At 38.4% G+C, this 17,500-nt stretch overlaps 1 protein-coding gene and 1 pseudogene across 1 annotated transcript in view; one reads left to right on the top strand and one right to left on the bottom strand.

Moving 5' to 3' along the window:
- LOC138024826 (uncharacterized) overlaps window positions 1–17,500 on the bottom strand; it is a 437,788-nt gene that overhangs the window by 70,070 nt on the left and 350,218 nt on the right. The gene's annotated exons all lie outside the window — the stretch shown is intronic.
- On the top strand, window positions 7,268–13,612 carry LOC138024709 (melanocyte-stimulating hormone receptor-like; annotated as a pseudogene).

Raw genomic sequence — 17,500 nt, 5'->3', positions numbered from 1 at the left:
ATTGAATGGTGGTTTTCAACGGATCTCTGCGACAAACATGGAAGCTATTTATCTGGCGCTGGTGCCGTCGGAAGATTAAAAAGATCTTGGCGTGAGTGGCAAGAGTCAAGAGAAGTCAAAAAAGCAACACACCAGCGTGGACATTCCGAAGATGCTTAGTTTGAGTGATCCATTCCAGAGCGGTTAAAAAGATGTCCAAGAGCCATATTCCAACTACAACCCTGAGGACGCGCTCTGAAGTGACCACTTCTTTGTAGCGAAGCCGGTGTAATCGTAAGGCAGTGTAACGCTCAAAGCTGATGCATGGCACTCAATGTCAAGAATGAAACGCCGTAACAGATCCAGAAACTCTCGGAGTAGAGGATTCTTAAGCCACATGGCACAAAATGATTAGTATTTTCAATGAGACGAAAGGCAACATAGCAAGGCTGCACCGAGATGGCGCCATAGAGTAAATCGAAAGATTATTCATCGCTTTTTACCCAAATACGCCAGCTCTGTAGGCTAGCGTTGCTGCAGAAATGTAATGATAAAAAGTGAAAAGACCGTTTGCTCATGTAATTGAAGGGAAAGCAACAAGCCAAGACAAGGTAAATAAAAACCTCGGAGAAAATGGGACCCATGACCTCTCAGTTTCATCAACCCAGTCACGAGCTCAGAAAAAAAGAAGCAGATTGTGCTTGATTATGATAATAATGCCCGGATATTCCTTATTGACAAAAAAACTTATCGAGGTCTACATCTGCGAAATAACAAACCACGTCATTATTGACGATTCTTTAGGTGGACATCTTAACGTGCAAAAAGTTAATATTTTCACGTCTTATTGTGGCAGTTGGCAATCGTCAATGCGTGAGCCAATACTTTGCGTGAGTTTTCTAGGTACTTCCTTGTCTTCTCAAAGTTGATTTATTGACGTTGACGCACTGGTTGTCGTATATTATTTTATTTGAAGGTATCATGTCGACTCAACACGCACTGCTGCTGCACTGCTGTCGACTCAATACGCACACCCGTTTCGTAATGGAGATAATTAGATTATATTAGATTCCTCCATCGGAGGGCTGTTTGTCCGCTACAGGTGTTTCCTAATTTGTTGACCAAATTCAAAGATTCGCATCTAATCGAGCGAAATTACTCAAGTATGTTTTTACTTTACGACAGAAACACTAAAATTAGATGTTTGGCTTAAAACGCCTATGAATTCGTATTCTAGTCTATTGTCTGTGCGAGAAACATTATTTAAACAATGTTGAGAGATTCCGTTAAGCAAATTCAGACTGCTAATCAAGTCGACATAGAAAACATGTACAAGGGGGTGTTTTAATTACTAAAAGCTGCGAAATTGAAGAAGGTACACGGGCAAGACGCTGAGAAACAATCCAGAAACCAAAGAAAACCAAAGCACAGCAAGAAAGCGAACTGTCACAGTTGCTTTTTTCTGCCTGGTCTAAAGTTTGACAGAGTTTCAGATCGCGATTTCATCAATTTTATACTAGTGAGCTTGCTCATCCTCTTGGTAATTATAAAAAACATTCTTTTCTCCAATCACCACAGTCTGAATTTCTCGAATGGATACCGTACAGCGCTGCTTGTTTGTGCAGCCGAGCTATGTGACTGTTCGACTATCTGAGATACCACCAAAGACCTGACGTTTTTTTCTAGTGACGTTTTTTTCCCACCACAGCAAAATCAAAAGTATTTGACCAATGCGGAACAACTTGTTTGCGAAGGCTTGTTGAATAGGGAAGAATGTCTGCAAGCGCTAAACAGTATGAATTTGGCAAAAACGCCAGGAACAGATGGCGAATTTTACAAGATTTTTTGGAATGATGTGAGTGATATCTTGGTAAGTTCTTTTAACTATTCGTATGAAACAGGAACACTTTCAGTATCGCAAAGACGCGGAATTGTTAAACTTATTCCTAAAACGGACGCGGATCTCAGTCTAATTAAAAATTGGCGACCCTTGACATTACTTAACTGTGACTACAAGATTGCAACAAAAGCCATAGCAAACAGGATAAAAATTTTTCTTCCGAAACTTATCTCTGATGATCAGACAGGTTTTATTAAGAATAGATTTATTGGTGAAAATATCCTTTTAATTGATAGTGTTATTAGATACACGGCAGGGAGGAGTATTCCCGGACTTCTTCTTTTCCTTGATTGCGAGAAAGCAGTTGATACGTTAGAGTGGACTCAACCTCGTCCCCAGGGCCTTCTCCTCCGCGATTTTCAAAATGGCGGCTCGTTTGGAGAAGACCCTGGCCAACGCTGAACTAACACCTTTGTTGATTAGCCCATTCATACGAACACGCTGATTGGTTTAAGTACATTCTAAAGAAATATGGCGGACGTAGCGAGTGTTTACACGAAAAAGAAAGGGCTTTAGAAGGTTGAATTGCAGTTCAGTTCAAGCGATGTTGAATCAGACTGCCATTAACGATTCGCAAGGTGAATCTTTTCCGTTATATTTTAATTTAAAAGATGCAACCTAGAAGTAGAAATAAGCGCGGGAAAATATACATAACGAGCATGTAAACTTAGATCTGCCGACAGCTAGCGAGATGCAGCTCATCACATGTGGTCTTATGTGCTGTTTTTGTTGTTCTGTATTCATGTGCAATTAGTTTTTCCGCGTACGGAAACAAAGGAGTTCAAATTTCAAATCTAAAAAGGAGCTTTAATTTTTGCTCGTTACAGAGCACTGTTCTAATATACGGAAAATCGCTTCTATTTTCTTGGACACGTATTCCTTAAATATAGGCCTTCTGCCTGTATTAGGTTTAGGCTTACTTCAAATCTTTTCAAATGCACTTTTTTTTCTATTAATAATATTGTTTTGGTGGCCGAGGCTGAATTGAATATTTTTATTTTCTGCCGAGTTTAGGTTGAAAATATTCTTGTGAATATTTTTAGATTTTACCATATGGTATTTATGTTGTCAAATGATTGTATTTGCTGTCTGGATGGTGTTAAAGTAATTTTAGAGCCAGCCTATAGGTATTAAATACATAGTATTTGATACAATGCACATGACTTCTTGCAGAAATATTATTAGTATAAAACTTACAGCCAGTGCCTACATTGCATTTAGAGAAGGCCCCCAGAGAAATGGAGAAAGGGCCAATTTAGCCCTTTACTTTTACAAGGCTGCATGCAAGCTTAACCCAGGGATGGTATTCTAATAACCATCCCAAGGCTCAAAATTGCGACTGATATGGTCACCAATGAACTCACAATGTACAATGCGACTAACATTTGTTTCTTGGCGACCAAAAATTCTACTTTAGTTGCCATAATCGCGACTTCCTTTCGCTACGTTGAGGACACCTTATGTTCTTCTAGTAAGCCATATTGAAAGATCTTTGCTTCTTAACACAGCATAAGAAAAGACGTCAATCCACCCTTTTGCTTTGCTGTGTCTCCCTATAATGCATTACAAACCCTTGGTCATAGACTTTGTCTTGTATGCCTTTGTATTGTTCTTGACCCAGGTCCTTCATGCCAGACCTCTGGCGACTAATTTTTTAGGTCCAAATATTATCTTTTGGGCCCTTTCCTAAGAAATTTGCCCCTGAAACAAGTCTTCAGGGGCCACTTTGGCCCTTAAGTATAAACACTGAAACTATGTTTTTTTCTCAGTACCTGGTCAGGGAAATTGGTTCCTGTTTTATTGTGTCGAAACACTTACATTCCTTGCTGTGTTAGTTTTTCTATAAGTGGGGGCCTTATTTCAATTCTTGTTTAAGTAGTGCACAAGAGAACAATTGTTTACTGTAGATAAATTGCCATCTTGATGAACCATCTTAGCACTGAAAGTGGTCAATAGAACATTTATGAAAGCTGCTGTATATATTTTAGTGGAGTATTAGTTACTCAGAGAAGATAAATAATAATTACATATTCCAAAGCAGTATTCTTTGATCTAGGCAGTGATAACTATATAATGTATCATATATAAAGTATCACATTGAAAACGTTTGTATTAATTAATCAAGCATTCCCAACCTTATCTTCAATCAATGTTGGCATAATAAAGGCATGTTGAAAGAATTTGCACTGTTTATATCTACTTGTGTTGGTGAACTTTATACTACTTATTTGAGACCTTTTATATTCTTCAAAGCGGTTTACAGATAACTGGATGGGGTCTGGGGTAATAGTTAGAAAGGTTTTCCTACCATTACTGTTTCCAAACTAGATTGTTTCTTTAGTCACAGCAGTGATTATTATCAACCAGCAACATGCAACAACAAGTTGCAAATTGCAAATTCCTCACCCACACAATGTACAAATGTGTAGTAGACACCCATCTTTTCGGAACCTCTAATTCTATTTGCTCCCGGACTCATCCACCTCTATTGTTTTCAGGAATAGGCCATTGTTTCTGTTGTTTATTTTATTGTTTTGTTGGCCAAGCCTGTTAAACCTTATGAGAGGTGCATGGCACCTCCAAATGTGTGTTAGAGGAACATTAATTAACATTTCCAAGTACGGGCAAACCGCAGTCATGAGAGTTTCAGCAATATTGAAATCTCACCACTGATTCCTTTAGACATGGAAAAGTTCTTCTCCTGGCTAGAGAATAACAAGAAACAAATTTCAATGGGGTATAGGTACTCAGGAACTTGCATTGTATACAGTCTATATCTAGTCCTCTGCCTACCCCTTTGAAATTTGTTTCTTGAGTGTACATAATATGGGTGAAATGGCAGTGTTAATATTGTTTTTTTTAGTAGAGCTCTGCACTGTTGTCAATATGACCAAGGTTAAAATAACTGCTCAGAGATTAAGGTAAAAGGTAGAGTCTGCATACAAGCCAAGTGGGCCAACAGGCCACTCTGAGCTTATCCCGGTTTCCTAAGCATAAACCAACTACCGGTAAGAGTATCTCTACTCCGCCCAGGATGGGATGCAAGTCCATCGCAGGGTTATCCCAACATTAAATTTGCCATTACCCATTTATACACCTGGGTGGACAGAGTCACTGTGAGACTAAATTGTCTTGCCCAAGAACATAACACAATGTCTCTGGTCAGGGCTCAAACCCTTGATCGGGAGTCAAGCACATTAACCATGAGGCCACCATGCCTCCACTTCAGACATTAAAGAATGTAGTATAATTAACCAAATGCAACATAGGAGCAATTATTTGAATGATTATGCATTATTACATGACCAGTTTAAAAAAACCTTCTGCCATCTTTTCAACCAATGAGAAGCATTTTAACCAGTACTAATCTTAAACGGGCACTAAACCCTTTCTCGCACTTTGCATCACCTACATATATACAAGTTTATTTGATTGCTTCATTTGGTAGTCTGTGCTCATTGCGATTGACCAGAGTTCTTACTCCGGTTTTAGTTTTACAATGCGTCATACACTTAAGAATTAAGAAGTAGAATAACTAAGTAATTTTGTATGCATATAGACAGTATTTTCTTCCATTTTACACTTAGTCTGGTGAACATTAAAATTCAACAACCCACATCTTTGGATAAACTCATTTCCAGTATTATTCTGTAGATGTCATTTGATAAAGAGAACAATGCAACAGGTCATTTTGGCAAACATAGTTTACTGGAATTAAGTGGTGCTCAAGGTTAGGCAATGGTAAATCAAAGCCTAACAATTCATGCAAAATAGCTGCAAATAGGATATACTTACATAACAGTCAAACGTTTTTCCCAGGTTAATACAATAAATAATAAATTAACAATTAAAATAATTATTTGTTTTCTTATAGTAATTCAGTAGTTTGAAAAAAACATAAGTATTACCCCCCACCACCAAAAAGGTTGCTTAAAACTTATGGGCATGAAGAACATCCACTAGCCCAACTGAAAAATTAACAACAATATACGGTAGCCTTCGGTTATCAGGCAATAATTTCATTTGATTAAGGAACTGAGTGAAAATGTGGTTCAGCAAGGAATAGACCATATTCATATTCTCGGTATTGGACTGGAACTAGCTTGCAATGGAGGCTAATGCAGGGGAATATTTTCACATGCAAATACTTTTTAATATATTCCCCCGCATAAGCCTCCATTGCAAGCTAGTTCCAGTCCAATACTGAGAATACGAATATGGTCTATTGAAAATGGGTTTCCAGATTAATGCTAATTATTTATACATTTTCCTATATACATTCAGATTACAGTATCAGCCAGAAATAGGTTATAGAATATCACCTATACAACGTACGTTTTTGCAAAAATTAGATTTTCTTTGCCCCTAAGTTTTTAAGTGAATCCAAAGCCTAACAATCATATAAATTTTCATACCTGTAGATCCAAAAAGGGTCAATTACAAGGGTGTGTAGTCCTGTTTTTAGATCATTAGAGTATATTTTTAAGTCATTTAAAACTGTATACTGCATGTGTATAATTAACTTAAGACTCAATTTAATAAATTCTGTTAATTAGACTTTTAATAAAAAGCGATACCTGTGAATTAAGGAAATCATTCAATCAATCGATGATTTAATTTCAGTCAGACTAATTAAAATAAGCTTATATAGAGTTCATTACTTCATGTTCACATAGCAAATTGGAGTATGTGACTCGATCATGTTGCTTGAATAAGCTTAGTAATATGAGGCCACAAAGAGTTTTTCACTCTGTACTTAAGAGCAGCTGACTTTTTCTCTTTGATATTCAATCTGATTTCAATGACAGTTAAATAAAGTGAGTACGAAAGTGGAATAAACTTAAAAATGCTCACAACGTTGTATTGAAATACTTTTTTTGATTTTTGTACACGTACTTTTATAGCGCAAAAGTCCTGGTCCAGAATTAAAACGTCTGTAAAAATATTTCATCTTACTGCGAAGCCACCACTGCCTCGTGCACAAACTTAAAGCGCTCTTTCGCCGGTGTTTTGCTTCCTACGCGATGCTTCGCCGCCATTTTGTTTGGGTCTTTCTCAAAAGTCACGTGATAAAAATCTCCAAGATTTTTGGAGATTTTGTACCACGTGAGTTCAGCGTTGGCCAGGGTCTTCTCCAGACGAGCCGCCATTTTGAAAATCGCAGAGGAGAAGACCCTGGGGACGAGGTTGGAGTGGACTTTCATTCCAAAGACTTTAAAGTATTTTGGCTTTGGCCCACAACTTCTAAAATGGATTAACATTTTTTACTGTAACATTGAAAGCTGTATTTTGAACAATGGTTGGGCGAGCAATTTCTTTAAACCGACTAGAGGAGTTAGGCAGGGCTGCCCTTTGTCGCCATACTTATTTGTTTTATCGGTAGAGGTAATGGCCGAAGCCTTTCGAAAAAATGAAAAAATTAGAGGAATAACTGTGAAGGCAAAAAATATTAAGTTGAGCCAATATGCAGATGACACCACGCTAATCTTGGACGGTTCTATAGAATCCCTTGAAGAATCTTTAAGACTATTAGATCTTTTTGGAGAGGTATCTGGTCTCCGACTCAACTGTGGTAAAACAGAAGCTCTATGGATCGGTTCAAAGGTAAACAGTGATCTTAAACTCTGTCCTGAAAATAATTTTAAATGGCCTAAAGAAAAAGTTAAAGCTCTTGGTTTTTGGTTTTCGTCGGATTCAAATATAACAGTTTCTCATAATTACATAGATAAAGTGGAAAAAGTGAAAGCGATGTTAAGTTGTTGGAAATTTCGTAGACTTAGTCTGCTTGGGAAGATTACAGTCATTAAAAGTCTTGCGGTATCACAATTGGTGTATATACTTGCGCCACTACAAACAGACCATAACGCAATTAAAGAGATAAACGTGCTCTTTTATAAATTTTTATGGGACGGAAAAGGGGATAAAATAAAAAGAAATGTTATGATAAACGATTTTTCTGAAGGAGGACCTAAAATGATTGGTATAGAGTCTTTTAATAAATCTCTTAAATCATCTTGGATTAAAAAATATCTTGATCCCGAAAATAGTAGTAGCTGGAAGTCTTTTTTTGATTTAGAACGTCAGTCACATGGAGGAAAGACGATATTTTTAGGAAACCTTTCTAGGAAGGACGCGTGCTGTTTCATTGAGGTCTCAGACCCTTTCATCAAAGAAATTCTTGAAATTTGGTGTGAAGCTTCCTTCACCGAAAACTTGACATCCGAAGCACAGTTTTTATCTTCACTTCTATGGTATAACTCACATATAAAAGTTGGAAATAGACCAGTTTTTTTCAAAGACTGGTCCCTTAAAGGTATAACCGAAGTTAAGCACATCCTAAATGATTCCTTTGAGTTTTTATCTTTGACTGCTTTTCAAGACAAATATAACCTTCAAGTTCCTCCCTTAAGTTATTACGGAATAACTTCGGCAACTAATTCTCTCCGTAGGCAAAGTGAAAGGACTAATGCTAGTTATGAGAGCTTCCTTTCAAAATTTCTAATAAACTCAAAACCCTCTAGATTGATTTACAAGAAGTTAGTATCAATAAAAAGTGAGCTACCAACTCTAAGTCAAGAAAAATGGCACAAAGAAATTAATCTGGAACCCGGTCACAAAGTCAACTGGAAAGCAGCCTATGTCTTGGCCTTTACATGTACCAAGAGTTCAAAAGTCATAGTTTTTAATTTTAAATTCCTACATCGAAGACTTTCAACTAATAGTTTTCTTAAGAAAATAGGACGTATAGATAATGAGAAATGCACCTTCTGTCAACATGGTAAAGAAAGCCTCTTTCATTTATTTTGGGAATGAAGCAAAAGCCGTTGTTTTTGGAATCATGTTTTTTTATGGATGCAGGCCTGTAAAATTGTTAGTAAAGAATATGCTTTTCAGGTAGATACTTGATTGGGACTGAGGCCAGATACCTTTAAATACAATTTGCAAATTAATTTCGGTTTTTTGACAAGCAAACATTTCATCTGGCTGTGTAAATTTAAAGAACAAAAGCCAATTTTCGAAGAATACTTACGGCATCTACAATATATTCATAAAGTAGAGAAGGAAGATACAACAACGCGAAAGAAATGGGAACCGCTATTGCTTCAAAAATAAATAAATACAGAATCCAGCACCTTGTTCTCCAACTGTACAGGCAATTCCGATCTTGTAGAGTATAATAAATTGGTCGCTCCTCTCAAAACAAGAGCACCTCCTCCTTTTTTTTTTTTTTTTTTTTTTCCCTATTATGTAAACATATTCCGTGTTTGTGGGTGTGTGTGTGGGTGTGAGTGTGTTTGTGGGGGGAGGGGTGTTTGTGCTTTCAAAACATGTAAGGTTACAATAACAACCAAAAAAAAAGACGTGTTCCACGTGTTCCATGTGATATGCGACAGTTTCCTCCCTTGGACTCCTCGTTAGCTATGGTTTAGTACTCGTCAATTCATGCGCTACTAGCTGAAAGAGGAAAATCGACTTAATTTACCCACACGTTGCGGTACAATAATGACGTCCAAGATTAAACAGGTCTGCAATGAGTGCACAGTGAAGCAACAAAAACATTTTTTTTCTTGTTACATGACTAATTCTTTTGGTTCCAAGACAGTTGTGAATGTTAACTCACTGATCGTTTCTCATCATGCAGAATCCACACAACTCAATCGTCAGCAGAGTAACTTCTCCGCAAACATTTATCTCATTGCAGTGGCCTACCTAAGATTTAACACACCAGTTGTACTACTTTCCATCAGATCATCCAAATGGCCATCATGATACATACCTAGAATCTACAAAACTGATCTGAAACCGTGGCCTTTCTCAACTCGGCTCTGCCTAGCATACCTTGAGGTGAATTACCTTGATATCGGGTTGACGTGCCGCACTGACGCATTTTAGCACATAGTTTTGCTGTTCTCTTAAGACATAACAACGACACGAAATCATCAAATTTGAGGTTTTTACGCCACTGTTAGCATACAACGGCGAACCTTTTATTCTATATTTTTGCTCCAAACCCGCTCACACCAATTTATTTTTTAGAAACTTCGCCCACATTGTGAGACATGAACGAGCTGGAATAACGGTGGAAGACTTACAAAAGCGAAAAGTTCTATTTTGAGGTGACGTTTTTGTCGTCGTCGCTAATTTCCCTTTCGTAAACAAGTGATGCCATTTTTGACGGTCCATGCTATTCTTAATAATCAAGCCTTTTATTCGGTTAGCTTTAAGTAAATTGTTAGGAGAGGCTTCATTTAAATACTTTAAAATTGCCAGTGTAAAGGTGCTCTTTCGGTAATGCAGAGGTTAAGTTCATTGCGCTTATGCCATTGAACCGAGTTCAACATCGTTCCATCTACTTTTTCAAATTTTCTTTGAACCTTTTTCTATTTTTTTTCTAAGGTTTTTTCGCATTTTTTTTTTAATTCTAAGTGATATACGCTGCTAATCTAGTCCTAGGTTAAATATTTTTTTCCTCATTGGCAAACGACAACTGTCACGAGAAGCGCATGCGCTAGCGTCTTGTGAAAACTTGAAAAGTGTTATAGATTAACTTTTTTTCAAGTTGAATTGACAAATTCAAAATGGTGTCCACTGGGGAGGGCCATGGTGGACAAAGGAGAAACTCTGGCGAATAAACGTGACTCACGCGTGAATCCATGATGGCGGCTAGAATTTTCCGTGGGCTCGAGAGCAAACAAACTCGAACATGCGCAGCTCATGACAGTGCCTTTTAATAGTGAAAATTGTCGTAAGTCTCTCTTGTTTACGAAAGGGAAGATTGCATCGCCGTCTCCGTCGTAGATCTTAAAGTCCCTAATTTCAGAATCAAGGAGCTTAAGAATTCAACACTTTTCTTTTTTACAATTACGACGTTGTCATCTTTCGATGTTTCGTTTCCAAATGTCCCACGAGCCTCCTTTACTTCGGTGGTAGAAAATCCAAATTATACATATCGCATTATAAATTGAGTTCCTCCCGACGTCATTACCGATAAAATACAGTGATTTGCATAATTTCCTCTTTTAGTTAAAAGAAAAATTCATAGATTGCTCGATCAGCTGCAGATTCTGAATTAGTTCTGCTCCATCATGTCTGTCCTGTTTGAAATACATTTTCAAATTACATGACATATAGCCTACAATCGACAAATGCGTTATTGACCTTTTTACGGACATATGCCATTAGTAATTACTTTCAGTATTGGAGTGTTTAAGAAAGAGGCGAAAGTGGCATTTCAATACTTGATCAAGCGCCTCTGGTTCATTATGTTCAAAGTTACTTTCGGAGACGCACAAGTCTCGAGACACCGTGGAAAATGAAGTCTTCTACTACCGTTCTTTCTCACAATTTGAGCATCACAACTTCGACAGCGAATCATGGACCAGGTGATGACGATTAGTGCTTCCATCTCCCTGATGCTAAATTCGACGTATTCCATCAGCGAACCGAAACTAATCTCGTAACAGGTGTCTTAAATGCCGTGTTGTCGCCTTTCGCTGTCATGGCGAATCTGCTCATAGTATCGATCATTTTGACAAGGAAATCCCTTCAATCGCCTTGCAATATCCTTCTTGCTTGCCTGGCGATCTCGGACCTCCAAGTTGGCATCCTAGTTCAACCGAGCTATGTGGCCTACAGATTGCTCGAAAACGCGCACGGCATCGTTCCTGCTCGGTGAGAATGCTTTACTCGTCGGGATTTTACGTTTACTACGGAGTGTCATTCACGCCATTGAGTGCTTAGACTGCAAAACAGTCGTATTTTTTGCGAACGCAAGCCACACGGTAAAATAATATTCAATCGAAAGGTCTGGAGCGAGTGTAGAAACGGCGAGGGAGAATGGGGAGAGACGCGAAAAAATACGACTGTCCGCTATGCATATATTAAATTCGTTCAAAATTACCCGTTCTTCCAGCAACGGGAAATTCCCATTGGTTTAATTCTGACGCAGCCTGTCATCAAATGTCAATCACACCTCATCAAAAAGATATAGACGCCGTATCAGTTTCACAGTAAAACAGTAACCTCGCGGGAAAATGGACGACGTGGACTTGGTATGAAGAATGCTCGCCTCTCAATAAGCAATGTTCTCCACAAGTCACAAGTTTTAATATTTTTATGTCATTTAACACAATCTCGCTTGATACAGTCTAGTGTTCTCAATCGCTGTCAAAAATCCCACGTTATCGAAATATCATAAATTTAAATTCATGCCTAGATGATCACTTCGGAATTTCCGGTGTCTGTCACGTTCTCTAATTGATCTGTTCTTCATAATACCCTAAAGATTTAAGAAACGAAACCGACAATTAGTTAAGTTCACGCTTGCTGTGTTGGTACACCCGATGACTTTTTGTTCTGTGAACAATGCAGGGATTTGCTCATTCGCTTCAATCGTAAAACCTCCTGCTCTCCATTTGTGGCGTCGTCATCAGCAGTCATGGTTAAAACTGGATTTGGCTTATTTGATTTATCTTTAATTTGTGAAAGCATGACGGCACAATTCCTCACCTTCGTCCCAAATGGCGAGCAGACTGCACAATCTGCAATTGTCAGACGCTGTCAGTGACGCTGTCGCTTCTTTTGGTTTTCTTCCTCTACGCGAGGCGGGTTTTTTCGGTGTTGTTTGACTCATTGAACAGATTTCTCTTTAAAAACGACACATCCTACATTTTCTACAGAAAAAAACAAACGCCTGTCCTTTCCAAAACTCCACTGAATCGAACGTAAGAAACTTCGCGCCTTCTGAATAGCGAAGAGAAAACGTCTGAACATGACAACACAACTAATTTCCCGCGAAAAAAAGGCATACAATGTATCAAATTTAAGATGTGGTCGGAGCTGTCAAACAATTTCTGACACCTTAGTGACATTATTCGAACCCCTGCTTAGAACAAATTCGTTGCATCAAAAGCCGACAGTCGGTTTCTCGCCTCACACGCCCGTAGGGCGTGTGAGGCTCGCGCGCTTCACACGCGAGGATTACGCTTACGGCGCTTCGCGCCTTCCGAAAATAGAAGAAAACGACTGTTTTGCAGTCTATTGAGTGCTGTAAGCTGTGAAAGACTCATAGCCTTAGAATATCACCTAAGATACTCTGCAATTGTCCGTCCTCGGCGAGTTTTGAAAACGGCTATGTTCATTTGGTTGATAAACATACCATTCACATTTTTGCAATGGGCGCAGAATGACGTTTTTCGAGGTATTCATCTGGTAATGTGGTCCTTTTTCCTCGTAACTACTGTTATCATCCAAATCACAATCCTGAAAACAGTAATTCGCCACCAAAGACAAATTAAAAAACACCAGCCCACGTCCATGTCCGCAATGCGACAAATGCAAATCAAGCTGGCAATAAATGTTGCGTCCATCGTGGCAGTTTATGTACTGTTTAATCTTCCTGTTCTAGTTGTCACCCTTAGCCATCAATTCCTCTTCGGCAACTTTGACAGTTACAATTTTTACATCTGGTCTGAAACAGCGGCATTTTTCAATTCTTCCCTCAATCCTTTGGTCTGTGGGTGGAGAGTTAAAGCCATTAGGAAGGTAATCGCTGACGTTTTCTCGAAGAAATCGCAACGAAAAGACGCTTTTGTTGTGAAATTTCGGAAAATAACACCGTCGTCTAAAAACGGTGAGGAAAACGAACTTGCCATAATGATTGAGCCATAATAAATATCTCAATATCTTTAACTAACTATTTAAGCCTTCTTCTTCCTTGTAGGCTTCGGTGTTGGAAGTATGATAAAGCTAATTTTCCGTCCTGCTACTTCGCAGCCTGTGGATATGCTAGCCAGTGAGCCATACTCACAGAGCTATAATCAGAGGCTAAAAGTAAACGTTCTTCCAAACTCTATAGGTGATTATGTGGCGTTAACGTGGCCGGGTGTTTAGGGCTTTTTTTCTTGAGCTCACTGAGGACAACTCTAGTTTAAGTCACATACTGCGTGACTACCAGCCAAACGTTAAGCTACTGTATCTTTAATATTCATTTGTCCATGGAAAGCGCCGATGCATGGGGAGTGGTCAGTTAAGGCATAATATTTTATCTTCCTTCCTTGGAATCGAAACCAGAAAAGCGAATGATTCAACTCTTGCACCCAGTTAACCAGATTTCTAGGAAAGAGCCTTGTCATCTCAGAGCTTTACTGGTGTTCGCATTTTTCTTTGTTCTTTCCACCGGCCTTTTTGTAAGACGGCCACCCTCTGGACTTTTCTACGAAAACCGAATAAGTGTGAAGCTAGGTCATACTGAGGAACATTTTCTCGTACGCTACGTAAGAAGTACAAACTGAACCAACCAACTTAAAGTAGCAAGTCACCATATTTGTTTTTTGAATTAAGCTTTTAAAAATTGATATTCTCTGAAATAACTTTTGGTTAATTACTGACAAACGCCTGGGCAATATTAGAGCAAAATTTTGCATCTAACAATTAATCTCGCCGATATAAGAAGCTATAGACTGAAATTTGTCTAGGAAGCCCTACTTTTGAAGGCTACAATTTTTCAAGACAATTTTAAAGTCCATAATTTGAAAAAGCTTTTATTTGGTAGCCAAAAAATTAAAATGTTTGTATTTGGCAAAAAATAAGAACTTTAATGAAAAAAGGACATATTAACATCTACAACCATGGTTTCTTTGTTAAATTTTTAGCATTTCATCAATCCGGAAAGAAAAATAAAATCTAGAAACGTTTGTGCTACACATGGGTTCATCCGAGTGGTTATCTTTTAAAGAAGTCAATAAACACGAAGACGTATCATAAAAGGGGTCAGTTGCTTCACGTTTTGCTTTTGTTCGAATTCACATTAAAGCACAACTGATTATCCAAGATGGCGATCAACAAACAGCTTAGTTAATGTATAATGTAATGTATGAAGATGGTTATGTTTTTGTTCGCTGTTTTGGCCCTTACCATTCATGTATAAACCACAGCCTTTGTCTAAAAGGCAACCAGTCATAAAGTTTCGATTAATTTATTCTGTCAAAATTCTGTTGTGAACTGAGGACAAAATGTTGTGCGTGGTCACTGTCATGTTAGCATGAAGCGCTGCCTCACTTTCTTCGTTTTTGTAGTTTCCACAGTTTCTTAACGAAGCCAGCTATATGCTCTGCAAACACTAAGAAAGAGACGAAACCCCTAAAAGATATTTCCAGCGCGAGAAAAAGGAAAGGGAGATAAAAAAAAAAAAAGAAATGACAGGTAAAATCTCATAACATATTACGGACACATTGCAATTAGCGGCTTTTTATTGCACTAATTCAGTATCATAGAGCTTTATACTGTAGGCGTCCACGGCATCTGCGTGTGCCTAGGGCACCACGCCTTGTACGGCGAGTCTTTGTGTTTCCACAACCGATAGCTCTAAATGAGACAAACCACAGCACTTGACAGTAACTTAAGCAGTTGCTAAAGAAGCCTGAAAAAAAATCATGCGTTTGTGCTGCACTGCTTTACAGTAAACGTGTTCTGAGCAAACAAGGGACATGGGGGTTGGGGCCTGTTTCTCGAAAGTCCCGAGAACTTTTCGGGCCCAAAGAGCCAGTCGTCAAACTGCAATCTGCTTATTTTGAAAAGCTGATCCTTTAACATGTTTTTATGTAAGAAATACTAAGAGGATTGCGAAGTTTGATGGCTTAGAACCTCCACGTTGCGAAGATATAAAGGGAATTGTGGCACCCGAAAAAGGCCCGAGAACTTTCATAATACAGGTGAATGAATGATTGAGAAACCGCGCTCTCAGAGTCGAATATATTAATCATTTCACTTAGAGACATTTCAGTCCCAGATCAAAATATAAGTCTTCAAGAACCGCATTACAGGCGCTTCAAATCCTATCATAATTACTGAAGCAAGGCTAAACAATATAAACAATATACCTAATACACATGTAAAACTTATTAATAAAGATATAGCTTTTCGCTGCTAAAGTATTCACTTAAGGATGGCGGAAGATCACGAAATAAATACGTTAAATGAATACGTTAGCAGCGAAAAGTTGTGTCGTTATTGGGATATATATTCTCTTCCGTTTTCATTGTTTCCTGTTTATCTTCGTAGAGTATTGTATTACCTCCTTTTGTTACAATCAATATTACCCCAAAAGCTACTCAAATTACTGTTATATATTTCAAAAATTTTAGCTAACGGTAACCGTTACTTCTGAAGTTGTCTGTTGAGACATACGAAACGACATTAAGTCCCTAGAAATTTATTTTAGTTATGAGGCTTGTTTAGCCTCATGTTTGTCACCGCAGTTTGCGTTCGATTTCTAATCAAGGTTCGATGGCCAAGGACGAAAAGCTGATCTTTCCTACAAAGGAGTGGTTTTTCAAAGACACAATCAACATTGCTTTGATAAACAGAGGCAACAGCAAATCGAAAGTGGTTGTGACCAGGGGCCCGTTTCTCAAAAGTTCCGAAACTTTACGGGCCATTTTCGGGTGTCACAATGCCTTTTGTATCTCAAGAATAGAGAGGATTTAAGTCGTCAAACTTTACAGACATGTTTCTTTAATTGGCTTAAAAACATTTTAAAAGATCGGCTTTCCAAAACAAGTGGTTAGTAGTTTCACAAATGGCTTTTCGGGCCCGAAAAGTTTTCGGGACTCTCGAGAAACGGGCCCCAGAACGGATCTGCCACAGTCAGGTGGGACACTCTATGACAAATACACAGCAATGCGTTATACTGGCAAGGTGAAGATACTTCATGACCGCGACGGTCATTAAAAACTAACAAATCTCGAACAAATGCTCAGGATTAAATGTTTCCAAGGAGTTACTGAACACTTTAAACGATATACTTAGGGAGCATGAAACGATCGATTATTGTCTCCCTGTTTGGTCCTAAAGTTTTTTGTAATTTATTTACCATGAAGTGTCCTACCTGACTGTGGGGGTTCCTGTGGGGGTTCAGTTGCAACCGTTCGGAAATGCGCTCTTACAATTTGCTTCCGATTCATCCCCGGTCCTCCAGTATACAAACTGAACGCCCGCCTGATATCAAGCCCACAATTTAATGCAGTTTCATTATTTCATTTCATTTCATGTGTGCATAAGGGAAAAAACCTTCAAGTTGCAAGAGGACCGTAATAAAATGCTGGACTTAATAGACCGAATGCATAAATGGCGGCCAAAGAAATATTCATTTGTTTATGTGCTAATTGGCCTCACTAGCCTCGTTTGCATGTATAAAATACAAAAGAAAGGTTGCTTGAGAGGGAGGCTAGAAAGTCTCATTTGCACATAAACAAAAGAATACATTTTTGGCCGCCATTTATGCATTCGGTCAATAAAAGCCCATTTGAACACAATTCAACGTCCGGTAAGCTGGTCTTCATTCTGAATACATTCTTTGATCCACAATAGCTCATTTCTTACTATCTATATGTCTTTGTGCATATTAAATACCTATGTTATGTCTTAATTAACTTAACGACTTTCCGAATTACGATAGATAAGCCGTTTTCCTTGAGAATACACAACAAGAATGAATTAGATAATAGTCTTTCTCTCTTGCCCCATCACAGTCACAAGTGGGCTTATTTTTAGATACAATTTACGCGCGAAAACAAACAAAGGGCCGCCAATTTTAACCAATCAGATGAAGCGATGTCACGC

This window comes from Montipora capricornis, chromosome 11, assembly GCF_036669925.1.
Source record: "Montipora capricornis isolate CH-2021 chromosome 11, ASM3666992v2, whole genome shotgun sequence".
Classification (NCBI taxonomy): Eukaryota; Metazoa; Cnidaria; class Anthozoa; order Scleractinia; family Acroporidae; genus Montipora; species Montipora capricornis.
The sequence above is the reverse complement of the archived record's forward strand: the minus strand, read 5'-3'. Positions and strand labels throughout refer to the sequence as shown.